The sequence below is a fragment of the Trachemys scripta genome, chromosome 4, assembly GCF_013100865.1.
Source record: "Trachemys scripta elegans isolate TJP31775 chromosome 4, CAS_Tse_1.0, whole genome shotgun sequence".
Lineage (NCBI taxonomy): Eukaryota > Metazoa > Chordata > Testudines > Emydidae > Trachemys > Trachemys scripta.
Genome location: NC_048301.1, coordinates 47,406,073 through 47,423,773, shown reverse-complemented (window position 1 = coordinate 47,423,773; position 17,701 = coordinate 47,406,073). Strand labels below are relative to the sequence as shown.

Genomic DNA, 17,701 nt, shown 5'->3' with positions numbered 1-17,701 from the left:
GATATAAATTCAACTCGAAATGTTTGGAGGATTGTTCAAATATGGGATTAAATATCAGTGTATTGGGGGGGTTATCCTATTGGGCTTTTTAATTATCACATTCCAAACTGCTCTACAGAACACTGAGTTTGAAACTTGTTGCAGAGCTACTGCAAGTAGGCAAATATCTTTAGCTGACATTGACACTCATCAGCAACATCCCACATAGAAAATATGTATGGATTTTGAGGCCACATGATGTAAAATGGTATTACTATAAATAAAAAGGCTTTTCCCTTCAAGACTCTAGGATTTCCCCATTGTTTTTGAATACTGTCAAATGCTTTTTCATATAAATATTCTCTGAGGTCCTTGTCAAGGTTTAGGTAGAGGGTTCTTTGTGTGACAGCAGAGTTTCATATTGGATGACTTAGTGTTTGCTGCTGACAGCTGTCCAGTTTTGACCACTGTAAAAGCAGGATGTTTTAAGAACATATTTACTCTTGACTTGCATACCAAATACTTTTTTTAAAGCACTGGAATGCCAAGCCAAACTGGACTTGCACAGTTAAGAAGTCTGGGCAATATTTTCTGAACATCCCAGAATATATTAAATAATTTTCAGGAGTAAGAACTAAATGTTCTGTACATATATCCAGGGTTATTCTCTCCTGGGACAATATTGGGGGAATATTTGGTGCAGTCTCCTGTTTTCGAAAGGCAAAAATGTCACTGTTCTTGAGCAAGGGATAAAAGTGACAGGAATGGTGAGCAACTCTATCAGGAAAAGATAAATTTCTCCCTCTCCATCCCTGATTCAGTTCTAATACTGATAAAAATATTTATACCTGCTTGTGCCTTTACACTATGAGCTGTTCTGGTCAGGATGATAATATTTGTTTTTCTGGCAGAGTTTGCAGCATCATGTACATGAAAGGGGTTACGCTTGTATATCCACACAGCATGTGAATTTTATTGCAAGAGTTTGTCATTCAGGTTTCTATTAAATAATTCACTTGAAGTGTAACTTACTATGTCTCCCTTGCATTTCTTCTATTTTCTTCCTTTTCTCAACTCCACTTTGCCTTGTCTTGTTTATCTTGGCTACCTTTGCGCTCTCAGGATTGTTTTCAGTGTTTGTTGTTTTCTCTCCCTTCCTTTTGCTTTCCCTGCATGAAAGTCTCACCCTTTTTCTTCATGTTTTCAGTTTCTCCCTCCTACTGTAGACCCTTAACCTGTCTCTCCTTCCACTGCTTCTTTTTTTCTAAATATCCCTTCAATCTTTCCCACTTTTCCTCCCCCAAATCCATTCAGCCCTCACTCATCCACTCCAGACACCAACCTGTGGTCAAGTGGATCAGGAACCCACCCCGTCATTCACCCTTGTTCAGCCATACCCACCTACCTGGAGTCATTTACACATTCAGACTCAGCCACAGTAATACTGAGCATGAGAAGGGTGACAGTGGGCCTAAGAAGCCATCACACTGTGTTGGGGAGGGGGAGAGGCCCAAGGAGCTGCTCCACTATGTTGAAGCTGTGTGTAAGAGATCTGAAAGTACATCTGGAAGGGGAAAAAATGAAACACCATGGCAGTGAGTCTCACAGCCCAGGTCAGCTGATTCAGTCCCATGCTACAAGGCTGAAAACAGCAGTGTAGACATTCTTCCTCGGCCTGGAGCCCAGCTCACAGGCTCTGAGCCCAGGTTCCAGCTCAAATGGGAATGTCTACACTGCTATTTTTAGTCCCATAGCATGAGCCTTGCAAGCCCAAATCAGTTGTCCTGAGCTCTGAGACTTGCTGCTGTGGGGTTTCTTTTTCTTTTTTTTTTTTTTTTACAGTGTAGATGAACCCTCAGAGCCTAAGGGTCTGCTCTGCTGGCCCCATAAGTGAAGTTGGGTGGAGGAAAGCAGGATCCAAAACCCAGAAAGGGAACCCTACCCAATTATAGGCTTCTCCTAGCTGTTCATTTGGAGAACAGTTCCTACATGTAGCTGAAGCAGTGCTGAGGAGCAGACTGGTTTGACACAACAGTACCTCAAAGCAGGTGAAGTTACTCCACTCTCTCTGAGGCCTGGTCTACACTGGGGGATGAGGGTCGATGTAAGATACGCAACTTCAGCTACGGGAATAGCATAACTGAAGTCGACATATCTTATTTCAACTTACCTCCTGTCCTCTCGGCGCGGGATCGACGGCTGCGGCTCCCCCTTCGACTCCGCTACTGCCGCTTGCCCTGGTGGAGTTGCGGAGTCGACAGGAGCGCGTTCGGGGATCGATATATCGCGTCTAGACGCGATATATCGATCCCCGATAGATCGATCACTACCTGCCGATCCGGCGGGTAGTCTGGACGTACCCTGAGAGAGAGAGAGAGAGAGCAGGCTGAACCTGCAGCCAGTGCAGGGACCCTCCAGGCAGCCAAGTCAGGGTCTTGCTCTCTCTGGTCACATTTCAGATTCACATTTTTTTCCATTCAGCATCTTTTAGTGTATCAGTGGAATACAGAAAAAGACCACACACTTATGTCTTGCCAGCAAAAATAATTCATTTGACAGTTCTTTTAGTTCACATATTTTGCCTTTTGATGCAAGAAGATATTTATGAGTTTAACAATGGTATGTTCACTGGGATTAAAGACCTATTATTGGTGTGTGCATTTTAGGATATATAAACGATGTGTGTAGTCTCATTGTTGTCATGGATGTCAGTTTTGTCGCTCTCGGATCTACTCTCCTGAGATGTAGCTCTTTCACCAACAGAAGTTAATCCAATAAAAGATATTATTTCCCCACCTTGTCTCTCATGTGTCTCTATTCACACCCTAAAAAATGTCCCTTATGGTAGCTTTTAACTGTAAATGAAGCACTTTCCCATTCAGTTTTAATCTTCAGATCACCTTTATTACATACTTTAATTTTTCTTTTTTAAAGGAGAAATCATGCCTGCAAAATGGTCATAAAAGAACTTAGATTTTCCTCTCTATTTTCTGAGCATCACAATGCAACAGTAATCCAACTGATTTAGTCCCCAAACTTACAAACACACTTAGCAAAATAATAATGTTTGTGCTTCGGTCTACTGGGTTGGGGTCTGGAAAATCTATTAATGTGTGCCACACGTTTGAAGAAAACCTTCTGCATGTGAAGCAATATTTTTTTTCCTGAATCTGCAGGCAGATAGCTCTAGCTCTGCTGGAGTTGCTCTTAGATTTTCCTAGCAGGGAAATTTACAAGACTGGTGAATTTGTCTGCTGCTATCCATAGATCTATGGGTGGCCTTGAAATTGGAAGGAAAGATGTTGCTATCACTTTGCTGCTCATTGGGTAAGCTAAAGCAGAGGGAGGCACTGGAGCTGTTTACCAGAAAGGAGGATCCAAAGAAAGATAGAGGCTAGTGGTACACTTCTCCTACTCACCTCTGTGCATCCAGAGACAAAGGGATAGGTAAACTAGCAAAGATCTCCCTGGTTAGAATATCTTCTTTCCAGCATCCAGATGGGGACAGGTTTTCTTCCCCTCCCTCATCTCCCCCCCAAAATGTATCAGACATCTACTAGATCCCCAGGCAGAGTCCAAAAACTGCACCCTGATAGGAATTACAGCATCCTTCCCTTCTTTGGCAAGGTTGTTACTAGAGCATTTTGCCCTTGTGCCTCAAAACACTTGACCTGGTAATAATTGGGGGACTCTAACTACCCAGACATCTGTTGGAAACAATACGGCAAAACAAAACATTTCCAATAAGTTCTTAGAATGCATTGGGGGCAACTTTTGGTTTCAGAAAGTGGAGGAAGTAACCAGAAGAGCAGCCATTTCAGTCTTAATTCTGACCAAGAGGGAGGAATTGATTGTGAATCGGAAGATGGAAGGCAATTTGGGTAAATGAAACGATTAGTTTCATGATTCTGGGGAAAGAAATGAGTGAGAGCAGCAGAATAAGGACAGTGGACTTCACAAAACTAGATTTAAAGTCAGAGAACTTGTAGGTAAGATCCCAAAGGAAGAAAAACTAAGGGATAAAAGAGTTCAGGAGAGCTGGCAGTTTCTCAAGGAACAATATTAAAGGCACAACAGCAAACTATCCCAGTGTGAAGGAAAGATAGGAATAATTATAAGAGGTCAATATGGCTCCATCGGGAGTACTTTCATGATCTGAAAATTTAAAAGGGATCCTACAAAAAGTGGAAACATGGACAAATTGTGAAGGAGGAGTACAAAAGAATAGCACAGTCATTTAGGGACAACATCGTAAAGGCAAAGCACAAAATGTGTTACTCCTAAGAGGGACATAATAGGCAAAATGGTGTTTTTTTAACACATTAGGAGCAACAGAAAGACAAAGGAAAGGATAGGCCCTCTACTTAGGGGGGAAAGAAGAGCTAATAACTAATGACAGCAAGAAGGCTAAGGTGTTTAATGTCTATTTTGCTTCAGTCTTCACTAAAAACGTTAATGGTGACCAGATACTCAACACAATTAATATTAATAAGAGGGAAGGAATGCAAGCCAAAAGAGGGAAAGAACAGATTAAAGAATATGTAGGTAAATTAGATGTATTTAAGTCAGCAGGGCCTGGAAAAACACTGGAACACATTATTAAACAATCAGTTTGTAAGCACCTAGAGGATAATAGGGTTATAAGGAATAGCCAGCATGGATTTGCCAAGAACAAGTCACGCCAAGCCAAACTTCTTTCTTTCTTTGACAGGGTTACTGCCCTAGTGGATGGGGGAGAAGCAGTAGATGGAATATATCATGATTTTAGTAAGGCTATTGACACATTCTCATAAGCAAAGTAGGGAAATGTGGTCTAGATGAAATTGCTATAAGGTAGGTGTGGCGCTGTATAAAAGAAAGATGACCATGTTTACTCTAAGGAATAACCACTGATGTATTACCACTATTGCACAATTGTGATAAATCTTATACAAAGTATGCCTTGTAAGGTATCATTGGAAAAGTTGAACAATGTTGTCCTGTTTATATGCATGTATTATCATTGTATATGAAGTTATGAATCTTAGCTATGTGTTTGTATCTCAAACATGTTGTGTTTCTGGGTAACACCCACAACACAGATTTACATCAAGACCAGCTAGCCATGGTTGATGGGCCATTAAGGAGAATCAACTTTTCCAATGGGCCCCTCCCAAGGATGCCTCAAAGAGCATATGGACAATGGAGGCCCGGTGACTTAGCAGGGCATGTAGAACACATGATCGCTGACTCCATGTTTGAGACAGTAACTTTCTATGCAGATGGGCTGAGCGTATAAATTGGAGACAGTGACATCACTTTCTTGCCTCTTTCCTGCTGCATAACTTTGGACTATGATTTCATACAAAGGGAAGCTTTGAACCATGGACTGAGACCCCAGAGAGACTTACTATAAGCTGGCAGATTTAACATCACTGCTATTATCCTGATCTACAAACTCCAAAATCAACTGTAATGTATATCAGTGGCTCTCAACCTTTCCAGACAACTGTATCCCTTTTAGGAGTCTGATTTGTCTTGTGTATCCCCAAGTTACACATCACTTAAAAACTACTTGTTTACAAAATCAGACATAAAAATTCAAAATATCACAGCACATTATTGCTAAAAAATTGCTTATGTTCTCATTTTTATCATGTAATTATAAAATAAATCAATTGGAATATAAATATTGTACTTACATTTCAGAGTATAGTATATAGAGCAGTATAAACAAGTCATTGTATGAAATTTGAGTTTGTACTGACTTTGCTAGCCTTTTATATAGCCTATTGTAAAACTAGGCAAATATCTAGATGAGTTGATGTACCCCTTGAAAGACATCCGTGTATCCCCAAGGGTACATGTACCCCTGGTTGAGAACCACTGATGTATATGATTCATTTTAACCTTTTAATAACTCTCTTCCCTTTTTAAGTTTAGTTTACTAAAGGATTGGCTACCAACGTGGTTTTTGGATGAGATCCTGAAGTTGTACATATATTGACCTGGGGTGGGTATCTGGTTCTTTAGAACCTGAAGAACCTAAAATACGTGATTTCTGATTTTAATAATCAAGTAACACAGAAGACTGGTTTGTCTGGGTGGTGAATGAGGGTCTAGAGAGCCTGAAGGAGACTGTCTGTGGCTTCATAATAACTAGTATAGTATTTTGGAAGTGCACATTTGTTATTGATTTGGTAAAATCTTATGATAGTGTATACCACGAGTGTGGGGTATATACCTGGTATTCTGGCAGTCTGACCTGAGATTGGAGCTCTTAGCTGTGTCCCATATCAGGCAGTGTTTGATGTAGTCTTGGCAGGATATGCATTACCTCAGGTCAATTGGATTTCGGATCAGAACCCCACGCTATCCAAAATTTAAATTTGATATTGAGAGTTTTAAGGGTTAAAGATTAGTGACCATGAATCAGTCACAATCCTATGAGGCTATGAACACAAAAAAACTTCAAAAAATATGTAAAGATAAGAAAATAGCCCTTAGAGGGGACATCTCAGATCAGGAGATGAGAGATTTGCTCATGGAATGTGATTAAAAGGCAGCAGAAGAAACAATCCAAATGCAGACAATGGCAGACAAGTGGCCTCTTGAGCATGAAGAAAAAATGACAGACCTTTGATTGAGGGAGAAGCAAGCAAGCGATCACTCAGATGGAGAAGGAAGCTGAGGAGAGAGCCAAGGAAGCTCATAAAAGGCACCTGGAATAGCTGCAAGCCAAGAAAGAAGCACATCAAAAGCAGGGAGAAGCTAACGAGCTGAAACTCCGAGTTCTAGACAAGCAGAAGGAATAACTGCCACATCCTAGAATTCCATCTCCTTTCAACAACAGAGACTGGAATAAAGTCTGTCCAATTTATAAAGAATCTGAATGTCTTGAAGAATTTGTTTCCACCTTTGAGCGTCTGTGTGATATCCTCAAAATTCCAGAAGACCAATTCGGTCCTGTTAATCAAATTGACTTGTAAACGAAGCACATGTTTAATAAAATGGGGTTGGAGGAGGCTTTGGATTATAAAAAGTTTAAAGAAATGGTATTGAAGATGTTTAAAATCACTTCTGAGTTTTATAGGTTGAAATTTAGAAATCTTAAGATGTTTGATAATGTTACTTACATGAATGCACCATACACTGCTTGGTTATCTTAAGAAGTGGGTCATGAGAGGAGAAGCATATGATGACTTTGGTAATTAAATTTAATTACTCTAGAGCAATTGTTAAACTTAGCTCCTGAGGAAGTCCAGGCAGCGATCTGTGATAAGAGGGCCTGCAGGGGACTGTCTGTGGCTCCATAATAAATAGTATAGTGTTTTGGAAGAACCCATTTGTTACTGGCTGACCTGAAATAGGAGCTCTTGGTTGTGTCCCATACCAGGCAGCATGACAGTGGGTGCACAACTGGTTGAAAGACCATACTTGAAGACCAGAAGTTATCAATGGTTCACTGTCAAACTGTTAGGGTGTATCTAGTGGGGTTCCATAGGGGTCAGTCCTGAGTCCAGTACAATTCAATATTTTCATGAATGACTTGGATAATGGAGAATATGCTTATAAAATTAGCAGATAACAGCAAGCTATGAGGGTTGCAAGGTCTTTGGAACACAGGATTAGAATTCAAAATTACCTTTTGACAAATTGGAGAATTGGTTTGAACTCAACAAGATGGAATTCAATAAAGACAAGTGCAAAGTACTTCACTTAGGAAGGAAAAATCAAACACACAACTACAAAACTGGGAATAACTGGCTACATGGTACTACTGCTGAAAAAGATCTGGGGGGTATAGTGGATCACAAATTGAATATGAGTCAACAAGGTGATGCAGTTGCAAAAAGGGCTAATATTCTGGGGAGTATTAACAAGAGTGTTGTATGTAAGACATGGAAGGTAATTGTCCCACTCTACTTGGCACTGATGAGGTCTCAGTTGGAGTACTGTGTCCTGTTCTGGGAGTCACACTTCAGGAAAGATATGAACAAATTGGAGAAAGTTCAGAGAAGAGCAACAAAAATGATAAAACATTTAGAAAACCTGACCTATGAGGAAAGGTTAAAAAAACTGGGCATGTTTAGTCTTGAGAAAGGAAGACTGAGGGGGGGGGACCTGAAGACAGTCTTCAGATATAGGATAACCTGTTATAAAGAGGACTATGATCAATTTTTCTCCTTCTCCTTGGAGGTAGGACAAGAAATAATGGATTTAATATGCATCAAGGGAGATTTAGGTTAGATATTAGGAACAAATTTAATAATAAAGATACTTAAACACTGGAATAGGCTTTCAACGGAGGTTGTGGAAAACCTCATCATTGGAGGTTTTTAAGGTTGGACAAGCACTTGTCAGGGATGGTCTAAGTTTACTTAGTCCTACCTCAGCACAGAGGACTGGACTACATGACCTCTCGAGGTCCATTCCAGCCCTACATTTCTATGACTCTATAGTCTTCTGGCCAGTTGGTGTCTGATACATTTTGAGAAACCTGTGTTAGATAGTTATGAATGCTTATTCACTAGTGAGTCCTGTAAGATGTTCTCTATAGACATATCTAAAAATGGTGTGTGTGTGGTGGTTTTAAAGATAAAAAACAAACAAGGTACTGTCACACAGATGTGAAGAGATATTGCTTTTCTTATCTTCAAGTTATATTCTCAGATTTGATCCACAGGGATTTAGCCATGAAACTCCCATTAACTTGATGGGAAATAAGTATGGCTCAGACTGAGTCTCTTCTTCCCTCCATATTTGGTTATAATAATGCTACTTTCCATGTACACAGTGCATGAGATCCAGTAATCTCAAAGTGATTTACAAAGATGGGTATTATTTGCTCCCATTTTACAGGTAAGGGAAACTGAGGCACTGAGCAGTTAAGAGAGCGGCTCCCACAGCGAGCAAATTACTGAATTAGGAATGAAAACCCTAGTCCCTTTCCCTTATCACTAGACCATGTTGCTTCCCTTTATGCTACAATGGTTTATGCCACCTAATAAATTCCACGTGGGCACCAGTTCTTAAGTGTGGTTATTAGGGACTTTAAAGAATAATTTAGTTGTTTAAAATAAATGATAAAGGGAGTTTTCAGATACATTTAAATTGGCCAGAACATTGGATCAAATCTTGTAGGTTGCTTCTCCCCAGCCCTGGCTGTCCAGCTGAAAGATAAAGATCAAAAATCAAAGAAAATGAGTATCTATGGTTTAAAAAAAGTACATTTAATCTGAGATTTTCAGACGAGCCTCAGGGAGTTGTTTAGAGATGAACACCTTGCTTCCTTTTGAAATTCCCAGCATAGGTGCCAGATTGACAGCCCAGGGATAGTAGCAGTGCAGTGTGTCTCAGTCTTGAATTGAAGGAGCCCCTCTAGAAGTGAGATAGCAGTTCAGTCTTCATATCTATTCTACCGTGGCTTCTGTGCTTGAGACTACCAACAAAGTTGTAACTGGGACATCTGTCTGCTAAGAACTGAAATCAGAGCCCCAAGTCTTTCTATACCGGCTCTACAGTAGCCATGATCAGTCAGTAACAACATTGAATGATGTTGAGATGGAAAGCTGAATGTCCCATTTCCAGTCCCCTACTTAATCATTAAAGAGTTTTAAAAGAGCTTGTTGGCTATGGCCAGAAAATAAATACAGTGGGCCAAATATTCAAAATTTGTTCCTAAATCAGTGCCTTCAAGTTTTGTGCCCTGAGAAGTGGCATTTTAGGTAACTCAAGTTGCTATCACTTGCAGGAAATAGCAGGAAGTAATTTAGAAGCCAGGTTGAGGCCACTTTGAAAACTCGTCCCATTTTTTTTTTCATATTTTGCTTCAGATTTCTCTCTAGTCCAAATACTGCATATTTTGTGGCCATTTATATTTCTCTTTAGAACCAAATATCCTTCCTTACTTCCACTTCATATTCTTATTCAGAATGCTATTTTACTGTGTTGACTTCTCTTTTTTCCTTGAGAGAATGTCCACTCAGACCCCGTTACACAAACAGTTTTCTGTGGGCTATATCCTCCATTCCCACAAAAAATATGCGGAAATATCCAAAGTTGATCTACTTGGAAATATCTATGAAATCTTTCAGTCTTGAGGGTGGATCCAGACAGAGTGGGAAAGTGAGGACTTCCCAATGTAGAGAGACAGAGGATATACGTAACAAGGCAAATGCCCATGGTTCTTGGTCTATTTGTGCTTCTTCCTCACTCTCTGCCAACTTCAAGACTGATGTCCTTGTGTAGGGTGACCAGACAGCAAATGTGAAAAATTGGGACGGGGGTGGGGGGTAATAAGAACCTATATAAGAAAAAGACCCAAAAATTAGCACTGTCCCTATAAAATCGGGACATCTGGTCACCCTATCCCTGTGTCACTGTTATTGACTGGCCACCCCATTTACCGGGCTCCTGTTCATGGAAAATGTGGAGGAGGAGGAGTTACTGTTGTTGGGAATAGTCTTAAATTGTGTTGTTTTCCACAGCACAAGGTACAGCTATTGGAGAAGTGCACACACACTTCAGAACCGCTGCACACACCTCCACCCCAATGGCCAGATTGTGAGTGGTGTGAAGTGGCCTGTACCAAGTCTGTGGTAAGAGGGAAATGCGACTGCATGAGCCACCTTTCCCCTCTGCCTCTTGCCTTATCCTCATGTGAGCCTTTTTTTCCCTTCTGCACACCACACAATAGATAGGAGCATGTTGCCCTGTAGGCATAATTGGATATGCTGCTTGTTTCCCCATAGCTCCCAAACCATCATTCAAAATCCTTGAATAATGACCATTGGCCACAAAGCTATGTGTATTTTTGTATAGCATATGTCACTTTTTTCCCCAATAACACTTACCACTTTTTCACCACTATGAAATTCATCCCATGTTGTGTGTTTGCTATAAATACACAAGTCAGCTGTACTTCTATCCTTTTTGTCAACATTAAAATTCCCTTGTTCTATGTTTAGCATGAATAATTACCAAACCATTTGCAATTAGAATTTTAGGATGTGACCTCACATCAATTTATTCCTTCCCCTCTTTCTGTATTTAATATATTTCAGATACGGAAAATACCAAATCTTTGTCCTTTTTATTTTGATGTTTATCAGTAATGGAAACATTCCAAAACAATCAGCCAAATACCTATGCTTTGTTCATTTATTGCCTTCTGTGAAGATAAATTGACTGTACTCAACTCTCTTCAGCATTTTTCTTCACCTAGATATTATTGCCTTGTGCAGCCACCCCAAGGTGACTGTTATCACTTAATTAAATCCTTGCACGCTGGGAAGAAAAAACAACATTGTTCGTTCATAACCCCAAGGAGGTTTTTTTTTAAAGCCACTAAGCTTTTCCCCTGTTTTATTAACTTATTCCTGGCTACAACAAGACATACTTTGTTGATGAGCAAAAGGTTGTATTAGCTTTTTATTTTCTGGAGAAACTTATCTATTCTCTGGGGGGGAAAAGAGTGTGGACATTACAACAAAGAAAAAAAAGGGATCTCGCCAAGCCTTGCAATTCTAGTAAAGGTCTCTGTAAACATCAAGCAAGTAAAGAGAAACATGGGAGTAGTAGGGAGGAAATGAGAAAATAAAATGCAAACATAAAATTGGATCAAGACAAAAAGTAAGATGACGTGTATATACACAGGGAAAACTATTGCAGAGCTAAGGGAAAATTGGCATAAAGAACAGCTCTTTTGAAGAAGGAAGATATATCAGTGCTCTTTATGTTACTGTCTAGGGCAGCATCTTTTTATTAACCTCTTGGTTAATGTGATCTCTCTGTACATTGATTTTAGACTGCACAAGACTGAGAACTCGCTTTTACCTTTGTGTTACTCTTACATGGTTCATAATCCTGGGCTCCCACATACTTGAAAACTGTAAGAGGAAATATCACAGATGAGCCATTCATTAGATGCATGAGACCCATGATCTGCTTTTATGTTGTTTTAAGCACAGTACTTGATATCGGAAAGTTCACTTGAAGTGAATTGCCAGCATACGTACAGCGATTTAGGTGTCTTTTAGCTCATTTCTAGTCCATTAAACTAAGGGCCAGAAAATAGGTTTATCTATTCTAAAATTTGGGCTCAAGCAAGAATACATATTTGTTCATGATGCTAAATCATTTGGCCACCTGCTGTGTTCAACAACATAGTAAATGCTATTTAAAATATTTGCAAAAGCAGTTTATGCTGTGATGTATGGAAAGCATTGCATTCTAGTGTGTAACAGGAAACAGATTTTAAATAGTTGGATAATTAAGATTTTTGAAATATTATCATTTGTTACATGTAGACTATACTTGTAGTGGTTCATAGACAGTTCTACATATTTGTGTAGAATATTGATAGTTTCTCTTAATCTGATCCAAATCCTCCTGCACTGCATAGTCTGTACCAAAATTCACATGATGGAAATCCCAGTTTACAAAGGAGTTTCAGCATTCCTACTTCTGTGCATTTAGGGTCTTCTCCAAAGCCTACTGAAGTAATCGGCATCAGATCAATAATATTTTCCAAGTCACCAGCAAAATTACTAGTACTTTTATTGGTCAAATACTAGTACATAATGCTTACATAACAAGTGTCATCTGTGGCTCTTGAAACAGATTATCAGGATGTATGTACAGGTCTGCAGTCTCCAAAGTGCTAATTTAACAACATTTATGTGGTTTAATTTCCTTTTTTTAAAATAGTGATAACACAAATCTCTCATGGACTCTAAGAGTTCTTCCAACTCTGTGTTGTCTGCGGCTGCCACCGCTGGGTTTTCACCAATATTCTGTTTTTACCTTTTATGTCCAGTTCGCCACTCCAGGTCAACGGGGGCTGCGGGAAGTGGCGCGGGCCGAGGGATGTGCTGGACGCCTTTCCCACAGCCCCCATTGGCCTGGAGCGACGAACCGCGGTCAGTGGGAGCCGCGATCGGCCAAACCTGCAGGGGTTTGGTCAGGCCAGGACCTCCAGGGGCTTTCTCTGAACAAGCGGCGGACCGGCTTTGAGAAGCACTGGGGTAGGGAGAAAGGGAAGTTTCTAGAAGGCAACAGTGGGTCAGACCAATGGTCCATCTAGCCTAGTATCCTATCTTCCAATAGTGGCTGATGCCAGATGCTTCAGAGGGAATGAACAGAACAGGGCAATTTATTGAGTGATCCATCCCCTGTCGTCCACTCCCAGCTTCTGGCAGTCAGAGGTCATGGGTCACCCAGAGCATGGGATTGTGTCCCTGACCATCTTGGCTTATAGCCACTGATGGACCTTTCCTCCATGAACTTATCTAATTCTTTTTTTTTAAATCCAGTTATACTTTTGATGTTCACAACAACCCATGGCAACAAATTCCTCAGGTTGACTGTGTTGTGTGAAGAAGTACTCCCTTGTATTTATTTTAAACCTGCTACCTATTAATTTCTTTGGTGACCCCTGGTTCTTGTGTCATGTGAAGGGGTAAATAACATGTTCTTATTCACTTTCTCCATACCATTCATGATTTGATAGACCGCTATCATCTCTCCCCTCAGTCATCTCTTTTCAAGCTATACAGTCTCAGTCTTTTCCATCTCGCCTTATATGGAAGTGGTTCCATACCCCTAATCATTTTTGTTGCCCTTCTCTGAACTTTTTTCAATTCTAATATATCTTTCTAGAGATGGGGCAACCAGAACTGCACACAGTATTCAAGGTATGGGTGTACCATGGATGTATATAGTGGCATTATGACATTTTCTGTTTTATTATCTATTCCTTTCCTAATGGTTCCTAACATTTTGTTAGCTTTTTTATCTGCCACTACATATTGAGCAGATGTTTTCAGAGAACTATCCACAGTAACATCAAGATCTCTATCTTCAGTGGTAACAGCTAATTTAGACCCCATCATTTTCTATGTATAGTTGTAATTATGTTTTCCAATGTGCATTACTTTGCATATATCAACATTGAATTTCATCTGCCATTTTGTTGCCCAGTCACCCAGTTTAGTAAGATCTCTTTATAACTCTTCACAGTCAACTTTGGACTTAATTATTGAATAATTTTGTATCATCTGAAAAGTTTGCCATCTCACAGTCTACCCCTTTTTCCAGATCATTTATGAATATGTTGAACGGTACTGTTCCCATCTTTCTCCATTCTGAAAACTGGCCATTTATTTCTACCCTTTGTTTCCTATCTTTTAACCAGTTACTGATCCAGGAGAGGACCTTCCCTCTTATCCCATGACTGCCTACTTTGCTTAAGAGCCTATGATGAGGCCTTCTGAAAGTCAAAGTACATTGTATTCACTAGCTCACCCTTGTCCACATGTTTGCTGACCACCTCAAAGAATTCCCTTTCCAAAAGCCATGTTGACTCTTCCACAACATATTTTGTTCAGCTAAGTGCCCAATAATTCTGTTCTTTACTATAGTTTCAACCAATTTTTCTGGTACTGAAGTTAGGCTTACTGGTCTGTAATTGCCAGGCTTGCCCCTGAAGCCTTTTTAAAAAATCAGCATTACATTAGCTATCCTCCAGTCATCTAGTGCAGAGGCTGATTTAAGCAATAAGTTACATACCACAGTTAGTAGTCTTGCAATTTCATATTTGAGTTCCTTCAGAACTCTTGGATGAATACCATCTGGTCCTGGTGAGCTATTACCACCTCTATTGACACCAAAGTCTGGGACAGTTCCTCAGATTTATCACCTAAAAAGAATAGCTCAGGTGTGGGAATCTCCCTCATATCCTCTGCACTGAAGACCAATGCAAAGAATTCATTTAGCTTCTCTGCAATGGCCTTGTCTTCCTTGAGTACTCCTTTAGCACCTCAATCGTCCAGTGGATAGAGGAAGGATAGAACCTAACAATAACAATGTGTGTTTACCAATGTATATTTAAGGCATTATGGTTAGAAGAACTGATGTGCAGAATTGTTCCTTAGTTATCGTTAGTTGGCACTGAATCCACAGAAAAGAAGTGTCACATTTTGGGGAAAAGGGAAAGAATTGCAATGCGTAGATCCTTGACACCATAGAGTAAAGATGTTTCATCAAGATCTCTTTGGGGAGAGGCTTTAAGCTGCAGATTTGTTACAAATTGCATTGTAATGGCTAATAAGAGTTTGGAGTAATCCTGTCAATTTTTACTTGGGTTGAAGGACACAATGCACAGATTATTAATATGTACAATAGCATTAAGAGCTGTTGTGTCAAGACTTATTTGGAGCTCTTTAGCTAATACTGAGTGTGGTTATTAGTACGCCAGACACCTACTGTATTCTATTGTGTCATGAAAGTCTTGAGCACTCTTCGATGCACAAGTTATTGATACAATACACTGCAATTGCTTCAGGATGCCCTTAAGAGGATATCATAACAGTGGAGTTTCCACACATGCATCCTAATCCCCCTGTGGTAAAAATCCATAGGAAATTTTTCACAGTTTTGTGCATGCACATAAGCTACATTTCTAAATAGACAAATTGTATATTGTTCCTGCATTGAGACCTTGTATTCCAAATTTCTGCCTGTAGTGTGTGTGTATATGTATGTGTGTGTGTGTCTAGATATGTAATATATGTTGGACAAATTGTCTCATACACACACGAAAATAGGATTCTGTAGTAGAAATGCAAACAGATCCTTAATTATAGCACCACTTGCAGTTGCCACTATGGTATTTGAGCAAAAAGAGCATAAACCTGCAGAGAAAGAGCTGTTCTTTACTGTTAGCTGAGATGCTTGAATTTATGCAAGTATGTTAGTAAACAGTAAAATCCATACTTATCTTTACATACCCAGGCATTAAATAGTTGGTGGGGAGCAGCATTCCTCACAGCCTAGAATGGGATTTGATTCCTGTTGACAGCAGAGCTATATACTGTCTTCTCACCTGGTCTCATATTCCAGCTGTGAAACAGAAGTGGAAGGTCAATGTAGCAGCGCAGTGCTGTAGTGGTAAACTGAGTTGTTATCCTGAAATCATTCAGGACCAGGCTTCAGATTCCATCAGAATAATTGATTTTCCCATAAGTGGGCATTCCTTCTTTGTGTGGAATATACTTCAGGAGTGAAGCACTGCAGCCTCAAAATACTTCAAGAATGCACTGAAAACCAATATAGAGATATCGGGTTTACAATGTAGAACACAGAAAGCTTGGATAATTCCTTAGGGATAAGGTTCTGAAACATTCCTATTAAATTAGATCCCAACTGATTTCCGGAAATAAACTGTTTGTTTTCTGCTAATATGGTTGTATTCACAGTACTTCTCTATCCAGAACTATTAATTATACTAAAGATTGAAGGGATAAATAGCAAGAGTACCAAAGAACAACTTCAGAATCCTTTCCCCAAGTGGAAATTTAGGTTTCAGTTTGTCCAAACCAAATTTTCCAAATTAAACTTTCAATAGCTGGCAGACTCAGATTCAAGATGGATCAGAGTCATTCCTAGGCTGAGAACCACAGGTGTATTGGGGGAGATTGTCAGTGCTCGTTACAGCTCTGATTCTGTGGGTTGGCATGTGCCAGCCCATGAGTGAGTTACAGGAGGACGGAGGCTGCTCTAATTTATGCCAGCAGCGCATGGGTCCTAAGGAATTGATGGAGTGGATCTCTGTGGTGCTGCTCCCCCTCAGTGCCTGGATACAAGGGGTGACAGTCAGGGCCGACGAGGGGGAAGGGAAGCCGGTACAAATTACCGGGGCCCGGCGGTCCGGAAGGGGGCCCGGGGCCCGGCTTCCCCTCCCCGCCCTCCCCCCCCCCCCCCCGTTGGCCCTGTTTAGCCGGTCTGCCCTTGCTGGGGGGCCCGAAAAAAATTTTCACCAGGGCCCAAACCCGCTCTCGGTGGCCCTGGTGACAGTTGGTACAGGAATCCGTTCTGCCAACTTAATGCCAGCTAAAAGATGGAGGAATTCTCTGTGGTTGAGTTACAGCCAGTTTCTGGCTTTTGTGCACCACTCATTGAGATTGGAGGGAAGGAGCTGGCCTGATATTTTTATATTTCACATTTTCAGAGACATTCTTAACATCGAGCTATTTTAACATGTCTTACAAAGAGCACATATCGGTATAATACATCAGACAAAGAACATACTTAATTTCTTCACTGAGATCTATTTCAGGTATCAATATTGTCTTTTAATAAATGTAATACATTACACAGTCAGGCTCTAATCCTACAATTCACTGTGCACAGGCACAGCACTGCACCTGTGTAGAGTCCTGTTGATATTAATGGGGCTCATGTGCAGTGAATTGCAGGATACAGGCCTAATTCTAGCTAGCTAGGTACTTTCAGGGTCCCTATTACTATATGATCTGAGTACCTCTTCAGTAGAAATGTTATTTTAGCAATATAACCACCCGTGTAATGAAGGTTCCTCCATGTGATTATTTTACCCACCTTTACTGGTTGATCCTATTACTTTGTGCTGAACATGCTGCGAACACATTTAAATATATCTATAGCTATAGCTATATCCTGGACTTGGAACAGACACGCGCACACTGTACCTATAAAGATTTTTTTGGTTAAAATTAGGGTTGCCAACTGTCTAATCACACAAACTCCACCACCCTTGCCCTGTCCTCTTCTCTGCCCCTTCCCCAAGACGATGCCCCTATTCTGCCCCTTCTTCAAGGCCCCCCCCGCTCACTCCAGCCCTCTCCCTCCGTCGCTCGCTCTCCCTCACCCTCACTCACTTTCACCAGGCCGGGACATGGATGCAGGAGGGGGTGAGGGGTGC

General features: G+C 40.5%; 1 protein-coding gene across 5 annotated transcripts in view; it reads left to right on the top strand.

Moving 5' to 3' along the window:
* Nucleotides 1–17,701, top strand: part of NPAS3 (neuronal PAS domain protein 3) — an 827,431-nt gene that overhangs the window by 546,392 nt on the left and 263,338 nt on the right. The gene's annotated exons all lie outside the window — the stretch shown is intronic.